The 13926-nt window shown below is 39.2% G+C and overlaps 1 protein-coding gene across 1 annotated transcript in view; it reads left to right on the forward strand.

Moving 5' to 3' along the window:
* DNAJC5B (DnaJ heat shock protein family (Hsp40) member C5 beta) overlaps positions 1-13926 on the forward strand; it is a 58264-nt gene that overhangs the window by 26513 nt on the left and 17825 nt on the right. The window lies entirely within an intron of this gene.

Consider the following 13926-nt stretch of genomic DNA (forward strand, 5'->3'; position numbering starts at 1 on the left):
TCCAATTTGCCTTGATTCATGGACCTGACATTCCAGGTTCCTATGCAATATTGCTCTTTACAGCATTGGACCTTGCTTCTAACACCAGTCACATCCACAGCTGGGTATTGTTTTTGCTTTGGCTCCATCTCTTCATTCTTTCTGGAGTTATTTCTCCACTGATCTCCAGTAGCATATTGGGCACCTACCGACCGGGGGAGTTCCTCTTTCAGTATCCTATCATTTTGCCTTTTCATACTGTTCATGGGGTTCTCAAGGCAAGAATACTGAAGTGGTTTGCCATTCTCTTTTCCAGTGGACCACATTCTGTCAGACCTCTCCACCATGACCCACCCGTCTTGGGTTGCCCCGCGGGCATGGCTTAGTTTCATTGAGTTAGACAAGACTGTGGTCCTAGTGTGATTAGATTGACTAGTTTTCTGTAAGTATGGTTTCAGTGTGTCTGTCCTCTGATGCCCTCTTGCAACACCTACCATCTTACTTGGGTTTCTCTTACCTTGGGCGTGGGGTATCTCTTCACGGCTGCTCCAGCAAAGCACAGCCGCTGCTCCTTACCTTGGATGAGGGGTATCTCCTCCCACCACCCTTCCTGACCTTCAGTGTGGGATAGCTCCTCTAGGCCCTCCTGTGCCTGCGCAGCCACAGCTCCTTGGACGTTGTGTGGCTCCTCCCAGCCGCCGCCCCTGGCCTCCGGCACGGGGTGGCTCCTCTTGGCTGCCGCCCTTTGGACATGGGGTCCTCCCGGCTTCTTCCCCTGCCTCGGACGTGGGGTAGCTCCTCTCGGCTGCACTTAGTGCGCCAGTCGGTCGCAGTCGCCTGCGCTTAGTGCGCTGGTCGGTCCCAGCCACTGTAACTATTACAGATGAGCAAACGGAAATCCAAGCAGTGGACATTGATCCAGACTCTAGCAACTTACAGGGTTTGACTTTGTAGGCACACTAAAAATGTGGCCATCAGGGAGAAAAAGCAACATATAGACTCTTCTTGGAAGCCTTACTGTAATGTGGATTGTCATTCATGCCTCAACATTCAAGGATATGCTACAGTTAAAAGAAAAATATGAAGAAATCTACTAAAGAATCTTCAGCTGGAGAAATGTAACCAAACTCAGGATAACATCACCTGCCCAACAAACAAGTCCTGTCCTCTCTTAACTTTGACTTTTTATGGACAAAATTTATCTGTCTGCTAGATTACATAGCACTAGTAAAGATATAGTTCAAGCCTTGACCACTAACGCTAAGTGAATCCCTACAACATTAAAACTTTATGAACTTAGCTTAACACACAACAAGGACCTTTTACAGTTGTTTAGTTCAGTTCAGTCACTTAGTCGTGTCCGACTCTTTGCAATCCCATGGACTGCAGCACGCCAGGCCTCCCTGTCCATCACCAACTCCCAGAGTTTACTCAAACTCATGTCCATTGAGTTATCCAACCATCTCATCCTCTGTCATCCCTTCTCCTGTCTTCAATCTTTCCCAGCAGCAGGGTCTTTTCAAATGAGTCAGTTCTTCACATCGGGTGGTGAAAGTATTGGAGTTTCAGCTTCAACATCAGTCCTTCCAATGAATATTCAGGACTGATTTCCTTTAAAATGGACTGGTTGGATCTCCTTGCAGTCCAAGGGACTCTCAAGTCTTCTCTAACACCACAGTTCAAAAACATCAATTCTTGGGCACTCAGCTTTCTTTATAGTCCAACTCTCACATCCATACATGACTACTGCAAAAACCATAGCCTTGACTATATGGACCTTTGTTGGCAAAGTAATTTCTCTGCTTTTGAATATGCTGTCTAGGTTGGTCATAACTTTCCTTCCAAGGAGTAAGCGTCTTTTAATTTCATGGCTGCAGTCACCATCTGCAGTGATTTTGGAGCCCAAAATAATAAAGTCTGTCGCTGTTTCCACTGTTTCTCCACCTATTTGCCATGAAGTAATGGGACCAAATGCCATGATCTTTGTTTTTCGAATGTTGAACTTTAAGCCAACTTTTTCACTCTTCTCTTTCACCTTCATCAAGAGGCTCTTTAGCTCTTCTTCACTGTCTGCCATAAGGGTTGTGTTATTTGCATATCTGAGGTTATTGATATTTCTCCCAGCAATCTTGATTCCAGCTTGTGCTTCATCCAGCCCAGCATTTCTCATGATGTACTCTGCATAGAAGTTAAATAAGCAGGGTGACAATATACAGCCTTGATGTACTCCTTTTCCTATTTGGAACCAGTCTGTTGTTCCATCTCCAGTTCTAACTGTTGCTTCCTGACCTGCATACAGATTTCTCAAGAGGCAGGTCAGGTGGTCTGGAATTCCCATCTCTTTCAGAATTTTCCACAGTTTATTGTGATCCACACAGTCAAAGGCTTTGGCATAGTCAATAAAGCAGAAATAGATGTTTTTCTGGAACTCTCTTGCTTTTTCCATGATCCAGCAGATGTTGGCAATTTGACCTCTGGTTCCTCTGCCTTTTCTAAAACCAGCTGCAACATCTGGAAGTTCACAGTTCATTTATTATTGAAGCCTGGCTTGGAGAATTTTGAGCATTACTTTGCTAGTGTGCGAGATAAGTGCAATTATGCAGTAGTTTGAACGTTCTTTGGCATTGTCTTTCTTTGGGATTGGAATGAAAACTGATCTTTTCCAGTTCTGCGGCCACTGCTGAGTTTTCCAAATTTGCTGGCATAGTGAGTGCAGCACTTTCACAGCATCATCTTTTAGGATTTGAAATAGCTCAACTGGAAGTCCATCACCTTTGCTAGCTTTGTTCATAGTGATGCTTCCTAAGGCCCACTTGACTTCACATTCCAGGATGTCTGGCTCTAGGTGAGTGATCACACCATCGTGATTATCCGGGTCATGAAGATCTTTTTTGTACAGTTCTTCTGTGTATTTTTGCCACCTCTTTTTAATATCTTCTGCTTCTGTTAGGTCCATACCATTTCTGTCCTTTATTGAGCCCATCTTTGCTTGAAATGTTCCCTTGGTATCTCTAATTTTCTTGAAGAAGTCTCTAGTCTTTCCCATTCTATTGTTTTCCTCTATTTCTTTGCACTGATCACTGAGGAAGGCTTTCTTATCTCTCCTTGCTATTCTTTGGAACTCTGCATTCATATGCTTATATCTTTCCTTTTCTCCTTTGCTTTTGCTTCTCTTCTTTTCACAGCTGTTTGTAAGGCCTCCCCAGACAGCCATTTTGCTTTTTTTGCAGTTGTTTAAAGGCTTGGTAATATTTCAGTGGCTCAGATGGTAAAGAATGAGGGAGACCTGGATTTGACCCTTGGGTCAGGAAGATCCTCTGGAGAAGGGAATGGCAACCCATTCCAGTTCTTGCCTGGAGAATTCCATGGACAGGGGAGCCTGGCAGGCTACAGTCCATGGGGTTGCAAAGAGTTAGACTCAATGACTTTCACAGGACAGGAACTTAGCTTAATACATGACAGACATTTTACAGTTGTTTAAATGCTCGGTAATATTTCAGCTACACCAAACTTAATCCTTAACTGACATATTTGATTAGACAGTTTGTTCTATCCAGTTATTATAGCACCTGGCTCAAAAGGATAAGGCCCAAGGAATTTAATGTCTATTAATGCATAATGGAAAACATTATTTAGAGCATGGATTCTTTTTTTTTTTTTTTTTACTTTATTTTACTTTACAATACTGTATTGGTTTTGCCATACATTGATATGAATCCGCCATGGGTGTATACGAGCTCCCAATCCTGAATCCCCCTCCCACCTCCCACCCCGTATCATCTCTCTGGATCATCCCCGTGCACCAGCCCCAAGCATCCTGTATCTTGTATTGAACATAGACTGGCACTTCGTTTCTTACATGATAGTATACATGTTTCAATGCCATTCTCCCAAATCATCCCACCCTCTCCCTCTCCCTCACAGTCCAAAAGTCCGTTCTATACATCTGTGTCTCTTTTGCTGTTTTGCATACAGGGTCATCATTACCATCTTTCTAAATTCCATATATATGTGTCAGTATACTGTATTGGCGTTTTTCTTTCTGGCTTACATCCCTCTGTATAATCGGCTCCAGTTTCATCCATCTCATTAGAACTGATTCAAATGTATTCTTTTTAATGGCTGAGTAATACTCCATTGTGTATATGTACCACAGCTTTCTTATCCATTCATCTGCTGATGGACATCTAGGTTGTTTCCATGTCCTGGCTATTATAAACAGTGCTGCAATGAACATAGGGGTACATGTGTCTCTTTCAATTCTAGTTTCCTCAGTGTGTATGCCCAGCAGTGGGATTGCTGGGTCATAAGGCAGTTCTATTTGCAATTTTTTAAGGAATCTCCACACTGTTTTCCATAGTGGCTGTACTAGTTTGCATTCCCACCAACAGTGTAAGAGGGTTCCCTTTTCTCCACATCCTCTCCAGCACTTATTGCTTGTAGACTTTTGGATCACAGCCATTCTGACTGGTGTGAAATGGTACCTCATTGTGGTCTTGATTTGCATTTCTCTGATAATGAGTGATGTTGAGCATCTTTTCATGTGTTTGTTAGCCATCCGTATGTCTTCTTTGGAGAAATGCCTATTTAGTTCTTTGGCCCATTTTTTGATTGGGTCGTTTATTTTTCTGGAGTTGAGCTGCAGGAGTTGCTTGTATATTTTTGAGATTAGTTGTTTGTCAGTTGCTTCATTTGCTATTGTTTTCTCCCATTCAGAAGGCGGTCTTTTCACCTTACTTATAGTTTCCTTTGTTGTGCAGAAGCTTTTAATTTTAATTAGATCCCATTTGTTTATTTTTGCTTTTATTTCCAGTATTCTGGGAGGTGGATCATAGAGGATCCTGCTGTGATTTATGTCGGAGAGTGTTTTGCCTATGTTCTCCTCTAGGAGTTTTATAGTTTCTGGTCTTACGTTTAGATCTTTAATCCATTTTGAGTTTACTTTTGTGTGTGGTGTTAGAAAGTGATCTAGTTTCATTCTTTTACAAGTGGTTGACCAGTTTTCCCAGCACCACTTGTTAAAGAGATTGTCTTTACTCCATTGTATATACTTGCCTCCTTTGTCGAAGATAAGGTGTCCATAGGTGTGTGGATTTATCTCTGGGCTTTCTATTTTGTTCCATTGATCTATATTTCTGTCTTTGTGCCAGTACCATACTGTCTTAATGACTGTGGCTTTGTAGTAGAGCCTGAAGTCAGGCAGGTTGATTCCTCCAGTTCCATTCTTCTTTCTCAAGATTGCTTTGGCTATTCGAGGTTTTTTGTATTTCCATACCAATCTTGAAATTATTTGTTCTAGTTCTGTGAAAAATACCGCTGGTAGCTTGATAGGGATTGCATTGAATCTGTAGATTGCTTTGGGTAGTATACTCATTTTCACTATATTGATTCTTCCAATCCATGAACATGGTATATTTCTCCATCTATTAGTGTCCTCTTTGATTTCTTTCATCAGTGTTTTATAGTTTTTGATATATAGGTCTTTAGTTTCTTTAGGTAGGTATATTCCTAAGTATTTTATTCTTTCTGTTGCAATGGTGAATGGAATTGTTTCCTTAATTTCTTTGTCTACTTTCTCATTATTAGTGTATAGGAATGCAAGGGATTTCTGAGTGTTGATTTTATATCCTGCAACTTTACTATATTCATTGATTAGTAGAGCATGGATTCTTAACAATCACTGGGCTCTTATCCCCAATGGCATTACAAAGTACAGTGACACCTGGCACCAAGGAACACTAACCTTATAGTGTGGTGAACACGAGTATCAAGGGCCAGTTTCATGTATTACCTATTGTATTTGGAGAAGAATACTGGTTGCCTCGTTTCACTGGGAAATATTTGGACTTTGATAACCATACCCAATGACTGATGGATTGTGATGAGGCTACTGAGGTCCTGTGGACCAACTTCTCACATTTGGGAATCCTGCTTATTGGGGACCTCCATTAACTATTATGAATGGACTATCTTCCCTAAATCCTATGTTTGTTTGTTTTTTTAATGGATGCTCAATTTTCTGTATTGTAACCAATGATGTAGAAACTGTTTCTACATATCAGTCAGGAACCTCTTTTTCTGGATGCCTAGTACATGTTGATCATTTATATTGGAAGGGGACCACCTATTACTATCCTCTCATGAGAACTCAGGTATTATGGACCCAAATGTTATTTCCTACTTTGTCTGTTCCTAATATTAGCTTCCCCTGAAAACCTTTATGTAAGATTTTGCAAGGAACCAAAGTGCTACAAAATTTCATAGGTAAATGTAATCATACCTTGATAGAACATTCTGTTGTTATTACTATTGCTGCCAAAAAGTTAATAGATATAGGAATTGATGTACAAAAACATACTAATCATTCATGGTGGGACTTTTTCTTTACTAAATCCCCTACAGTCAAAAAGTTTTTGCCTACTTGTTTAATCCCTTGTTTCTTTGATGATTTTTGTTTGACTATTTGGATTTGTGGTCTGACTTGTAGGGTTAAGAAAACTGCTCGTGTTATTTTGCCTTATTCCTATGCTGTTCAGCCTAAACAATCCTGAGGCCCACTGTTAGGGGAATTAAAATGGAATAAGTCTTGTTAGGGCTTCAGAAGCAGGAGAGTAGGGCTCTGACTTGCTTCTGACCTGCCTGGACACTGCCCAGATTCCTTGTCTGCAAGCACAACAAGTCAGGTGGCACTTTAGATAAGAAAGGAATTCTTGGAATTCCTGAGCTCCTGAGGGTCTGGACAACCCTCCACACCACCCCTCACCCTCCCCCAGGGTCTAACGAAATCCTGTGACTCAGAGTGTGAAACAAACAGCATTGTAAAGTCATAAAAAGAGTTGCATTTTTGTATGCAAACTGACAATGATATCAGTTTGTGGCCTGGGATTATAAACAGGACCCCACAAAACTGCAATTTGAAGTCTTACCTGTAGGGGGACGTACTGCCCAGGACCACTTCCCAGTTGGGATTCCAGATTGCTGTCAATGATGGAAGTCTGGGTAGAGGTCAGTCTAATTTGGTAAAGTATACTCTGTTGTTGAGTTGCTAAGTTGTGTCCTACTCTTTCATGACCTCATGGAGTATGATCCACTAGGCTCCCCTGTTCATGGAATTTCCCAAGAATACTGGAATGGGTTGCTATTTCTTCCTCCAGGGGATCTTCTCAACCTAGGGACTGAACTCACATCTCATGCTTGGCAGGCAGATTTTTTGCCACTAAGCTACCAGGGAAGACCATACACTCTGCTTTTTTTTTTTTTTTCCTATTTCTTTTAATAGAATAGACTGTGTATTGAAATTAAGTCAACTAATCTATAAAAAAATTGAAATTGTTTATGTGTGTGTAAAGAGTGGTTTCTTTTGTTAACAAATTCTTCAAACCAAAAATGAAAGTAAAACTTCCAACAAAACGACAACCAAAAAAATACATAAAAAATTAAGTTGCTAGAAATAAAGTTAATAAAATATATGCAGAGCTTAAATGGTAAAATGATAAAGTTTGAGTTCAAAATAAGTAGACATACCATATAAATATCAACCTCTAAATTAATCCACAGAGTCAAATGTAATTGTAATAAAAATCCCAACAGAGTAAGTGTGTGTGTGTCTGTGTGTGTGTGTGCGCGTGTGTGTAAACTGACAACCCAATTCTAAAATTTTTGTGGAAATATAGAAGGACCAGCACAGCCACAGAACTCTTGAAGCACAGCAATATGGAAGAGTTTGTTCTTTAATATACCAAGACATATTTTAAAAACACCATACCTAAGCCTGTTATTAGCTCAGAAATAGCCAAACATACTAATGTAGCAGAATAGAGATGCTAAAATATAGGAAAAGGAATTTTTTAAAATAAATGATGCAAGGGCAATTGCATCATTTTTAAAATGAAATTGTATGCTTACTTTCTACTATTTAAAAATCAACTATAAATGCATCAATGAATTCCATGTGAAAGCCCAATCTATAAAAAGTTTAGAATTGAAGAGTTTATAGGACAATCTACTCCCTAATTCAGGAAAAGACTGATTAATTCAACTAATTAAAGTTAAGAATTTCTGGACAAACAGGTGGCCAAAAAGCACATGAAAAGATGCTGAACATTACTAATTATCAGAAAAATGCAAATCAAAATTGCAATCAGGTATCCCCTCACATGGTCAGAAAGGCCATTATCAAAAAATCTACAAACAATAAATGCTTTAGAGGCTGTGGAGAAAAGGGAAGCCTTTTACTCTGTTGGTGGGAACGTAAATTGGTTCAGCCACTACAGAGAACAGTATGAAGGTTCATTAAAAAACTAAAACTAGTTACCATATGATCCTGTAATCCCACTCCTGGGCATATATCCAGAGAAAATGATCATTTGAAAAGATACATGCACTCCAACGTTCACCACAGCACTATTTACAATAGCCAGGACATGGAAGCAACCTCAGTGTCCAACAACAGACAAGTGGGTAATGAAGGTGTGGTGCATATATAAAATGGAATGCTACTCAGCCATAAAAAATGAAATGATGTCATTTGTAGCTGGTGCTACATCATCTTCAGTTGAAATCACACTAAGTGAAGTCAGACAGACAAATATTTGATATCACTTATATGTGGAATCTAATTTTAAAATGATACAAATGAACTTATTTACAAAATAGAAACAGATTTACTGACTTGACTTTGTTTGAAAATGAACTTATGGTTACCAAAAGGGAAACAGAGTGGAGAAGCGTAAATCAGGAGTTTGGTATTAACATCCACATACTACTATATACAGTACTGACTTCCCTGGTGGCTCAAATGGTAAAGCATCTGCCTACAATGTGGGAGACCTGGGTTCAATCCCTGGGTCAGGAAGATCCCCTGGAGAAGGAAATGGCACCCCACTCCAGTACTCTTGCCTGGAAAATCCCATGGATGGAAAAGCATGGTAGGCTACAGTCCATGGGGTCACAAAGAGTTGGACACGACTGAGCGACTTCACTTCACTTCACTACTATATATAAGACAGATAACCAGGAAGGACCTACTTTATAGTACAGAGAACTCTACTCAGTATTCTGTAATAACCTATATGAGAAAAGAATCTAAAAAATAATGAATATTTGTTTAGATATAACTGAATCACTTTGCTGTACACCTGAAACTAACACAATGTTGTAAATCACCTATATGCCAATAAATTTTTAAAAAACAGACTGGTAGAGAGTAGCAAGTAGATCTCACCAGAGTGGTATATGGTGTAAGGGAGAGAACTGGGCACTACAATTCTTGGAATTATTCCACTGCCTCAAAATAGGTAGATCTCAGGAGCCTTTGATAATTACAACTATAAATCCATATTGATCTTATCTCCCATTCACTGAATTCATTATGCTTTTCAGTTGAAAGCTGTTATTGGATTTTGAAGTGGAAAGTACAGGTATTGATGCTATTTCTAATGTTAGTTATTACTCAGTCGCTAAGTCACGTCCAGTTCTTTGTGACCACATGGACTGCAGCACGCCAGGCTTCCCTGTCTTTTATCTCCCAGAGTTTGCTCAGACTTACGTCTATTGAGGCAGTGATGCCATCCAACTATCTCATCCCTGTTGTCCCTTTTCCTCCTGCCCTCAATCTTTCCCAGCATCAGGGTCTTTTCCAGTGAGTCAGCTCTTCATATCAGTTGGCCAAAGTTTTGGAGTGTCAGCTTCAGCATCAGTTGTTCCAATTAATATTCAGGGTTGATTTTCTTTAGGATTGACTGGTTTGATATCCTTGCAGTCCAATGGTCTCTCATCAGTTTTCTCCAACACCACAGTTATATATGTATGTATACACACGCACGCACGCACGCACACACACACACACACACACACACGTATATATCAGTATTAGTTACATATATATCAGTAATCAGTAATATTAGTTATAGCCATATAAGATTAACAGTGATTAAGAGTATAGAAAGATTTGGAATTAAAGGTACACATTCTGATTGAACATTATTATCAGCTGTAAGTATGAAACGAGAAATTACAAGAAAGATCTGTAAAATGAATAGGCAATGTTGGCTTCCCTGGTGACTCAGCAGGTAAAGAATCTGCCTAAAACACGGAAGACCTGGGTTTGATATCCAGGTTGGGAAGATCCCCTGGAGAAGGGAATGCCTACCCACTCCAGTATTCTGGCCTGGAGAATTCCGTGGACTGTATAGTCCATGGGGTGGCAGAGTCCACACGACTGAGTAACTTTTACATCACTTCACTTCATATTTAAATGTACTTCAAGCATCCCTCTTTTTACCCTAAATTCCATATGTGTTTTCCTGATGTATGGACAAGGAGGTGAGTCATTAATCTTGACTGTGTGACTTTGGCAATTGTGTGAGTTGTGTGACTTTGGTAGCTGCCTCTGTTAGCCATACTTTCTGAGGATTCCTCGGAGCCAAGAGCATCTGCCAAGAGGAGTCAAAATGCTGCTGATGACAAGGAATTGGATTTGTTACAGATGGAAGTGCTCCAGCCTCTGAATTTGCCAACTTCATTGTTAGAGGAATGTGATAAATGGTTGTGTGCCTCTGCCCTTGTAAGCTGACAAAGATCCAAGCAGCTTAAAATGATAGGTTCCACTGGCTAAGTCTTGGGCAGTAGGCCATCCATCTACAACTGAACCCGAGAAATAAGAAGTATATATAAAGAGACATTTTCCAGGTGGTTTTTTTCTTTTTTTCTTTTAGGCCTTTGCATTTGGTTGTCCTGGACACGATCTCTGGAACTGGTAGGGGGAAATGCTGCAATTGTGTTCCAGGGCATGGAGTGAGAATTCCAGGAATACTGAGCCATTAAAATGAAAGTGCTTCAAGAATCCACTTGAGGCTTTTTGATAATGATTGTTGTATTATTGAAGTTTGAGGACTTTTTTCTTCCTTCCTCCCTCTCTACTCTAATTGGGTAGTGGGTCATTTAAGAGAGCAAACTCTAAACTCTTAAACTATTAAAAGAGCATAAAATATTTTTGCTGGAGCTTAAAAATGCTTAGGGAAAGGAACTACATAAGTAGTATGTATAATTTTTTAATAACAACAACAAAAAAAGAATTACCTATAATCCCAGTTAAGTGTGGTTATAACCTTCCATTATTCTCTTTACTTATTTTTCTGCTATATCTTCCCTATAAAAGGCATATTTACAACAGTCTGTATGCATATGCACGTATGTGCATGTGTACATGTATAATGTGTATATATGTGCTCACTAAATCCAGCAATCACAGTCATCATTGCATGTGACCTGTCAATGGTACTTGACACAAGTGACCACTCTCTTCCTTGAAATACTTCGTTCGCTTGGATCCCAAGATCCCATATTCTCCAAATTTTCCCTTCTGTACCATTGGTCTTTCTTTCTTCTTCTCTTTTGTGTTTCTTCCTTCCCAAAACTGAGCCCTTGGACTTATCTTGGATCCAACTCTCTTGGGAATCTTTTCCAGTTTCATGGCTCTAAATACCACCTACCTGCGGAGAACTCCCAAATGTACATCCCCCAGAGTAATTCTCATTTGAACTCCAGGCTCATATATCTCTACTCCATTATACTTGGAAGTCTAACAGGCATCTCAAAGGTGTTCAAATAGCACTCTGAATCCTAGCAAACCATTTACTACTGAAAACAAAAAATCTCTTGCCAACTTTTTAAATAGTAACTCCAAACTGCCAGTTACCTGAGCTGAAACTTTGATGCTATCCTTGATTCTTCTTTTCTTTCACATCTCACACCCAATCCATCAGCTAGCCCCCAAGATGTATCCAGGATCTGACCACTTCTAACTAATCCACTACCACACTGGTCCAAACCACCATGAACTTCCCCTGAAAGAGTCTCCTGCTTTTGCATTAGTCCTCGCCAAGACTTGAATGATTCTTCTAAACTTACATTCGGATCATAACCACTTTTCTTCTCCACTTTTCTTCTCAAAACACTCCCATATCACCCAGACCAAATGCCAAAGTCCTTGCAATGTCTTATTAACATTTGCTGTGTCTTACTTTTAAAATTTAAGAATATGTGGGAGACAGCACAGTGCTCAGGGTTAGATTGCCTGTGTTCAAAGCCTGGCTCTTAGCTGTATGATGCTGGGCTTCCCTGGTGGCTCAGGAGTAAAGAACCTGCCTGCAATGCAGGAGCTGCAGGTTCAATCCCTGGGTCAGGAAGATCACCTGCTGAAGGAAATGGCAACCTACTCTAGTATTCTTGCCTGAAAAGTCCCGTGGACAGCTCATGGGGATGCAAAATAGTTGGACAGGACTTAGGGACTAAACAACAAAAACATGATGTTGGGCAAGTTACTTAGCCTCTCATCTCAGTGGCTAAATTTCCTCATTGTAAAATGGGATTATCATAATATTAATCTCATAGAACTGTGGTGAAGATTAATGAATTAATATTTATAACATGCTTACAATAGTGCTGGCATGTAGTAAACATTATAAATTTTTTAAAAATGACAAAATTGGCATTTTTGCACTATTAGCAGAAGATTTTATCATAAATTTTGCACATAAAAAAATGTCTCCAGTAAGAGTTTATAGATACCCCAAACATCTCTCAAAAAATAAGGATGAAATGTGTTTGGTGAAATAAATTTAAAATGAACTATAGGGTCACAAAGAGTCGAACATGACTGAAGCGAATTAGCACGAATGCATGCATCATTGTTTTATTATTCTTGTTTATTCTGAGTTCAGAGTTAGAATTTATTATACACCATGATTTATGTTTTTAAACATTTTGGTGCTTTTTAAGCATCCTGATGCTAAATTGCTTATTCATTCACCTACTTCCTAACCAGCAATGCTTTAATTCCTAAAATAGGTGTGTTTTTTTTTTTAGTTTATTGTATAGATTGGTTTCTAAGATACACTTCATTTTTTTTTTTCTCTACTTATGCCTTTTATTAATGCACTGAGGTGAAACAATTCAATCTACACTGATAAAAGCTTAAGGTGCATTCCTACATATACCTATTAAATATTATGGGTACAATAGGGAGAGTAAGTCACGTGGAATTTCCATAGACAGTCATACAATTAATTGATTTTGTAGAGGAAAAAACACTACAGACTCAATATTGAACAAGGCTTTTATCAATTTAAATCTGTCTTTGGAGGGAGGGGGGAAAGAGTCCCTAGCCAGAGCCTGATCATCATAGCTCAGTTCTTATATCCATTTTATACTTTTAATACTTCATTATAACTGAAGAATAACGAATACTCACAAACCACCCACCTCTGCACAATACACACACACAGCAACACAACATATATTCATACTCTTCTGGAATTGCCTTATGATCCACAGAGGAGAAAAGGCCTTGGACTCACAAGAAAACTTCTACAGATTATTTCAAGTGGGAAGACCTCTTTGAAAAGAGGTCAAATACACATTTGAATACAAGGTACGTTACAGTGTTTGCCCATAAAAGCAAAAAGGAGTTAGCATTTGTGAAAAAATTGTGAATAGGTCATAAAATTTATTCAAGAATATATAAATGAGAGAGTTTTTTTAAAAAAAAACTTTTTATTTTGTATTGAGGTATATATAACCTATTAACAATGCTGTGCATAGTTTCAGGTGAACAATGAAGAGACTCAGCCATACATAAACATGTATCCATCCTCCCCCAAACTCCCCTCCTGTTCAGCCTGCCACATGACATTGAGCAGAGTAAGATTTCTTTTTTTGACAGCTGAGTTTAACTTTTAGAATATGTGGTGTGACATTTTGTTAATTCTGGAAAAGTCTTGCGGTTCTAAACGAAATTGTGGTATAAACTGGTCCTATTGCTGGAACTCTTAAAGGCCTCTGCATGTTGAGGTGGACTACACATGAACTTCCGGGGGAAAATAAACATCAATTTTTTGCCAATAGCAAAATCTCTCAGATTCAACAACTATGCAGCTATGGAGAATT

Source organism: Budorcas taxicolor, chromosome 14, assembly GCF_023091745.1.
Source record: "Budorcas taxicolor isolate Tak-1 chromosome 14, Takin1.1, whole genome shotgun sequence".
Taxonomy (NCBI): Eukaryota; Metazoa; Chordata; class Mammalia; order Artiodactyla; family Bovidae; genus Budorcas; species Budorcas taxicolor.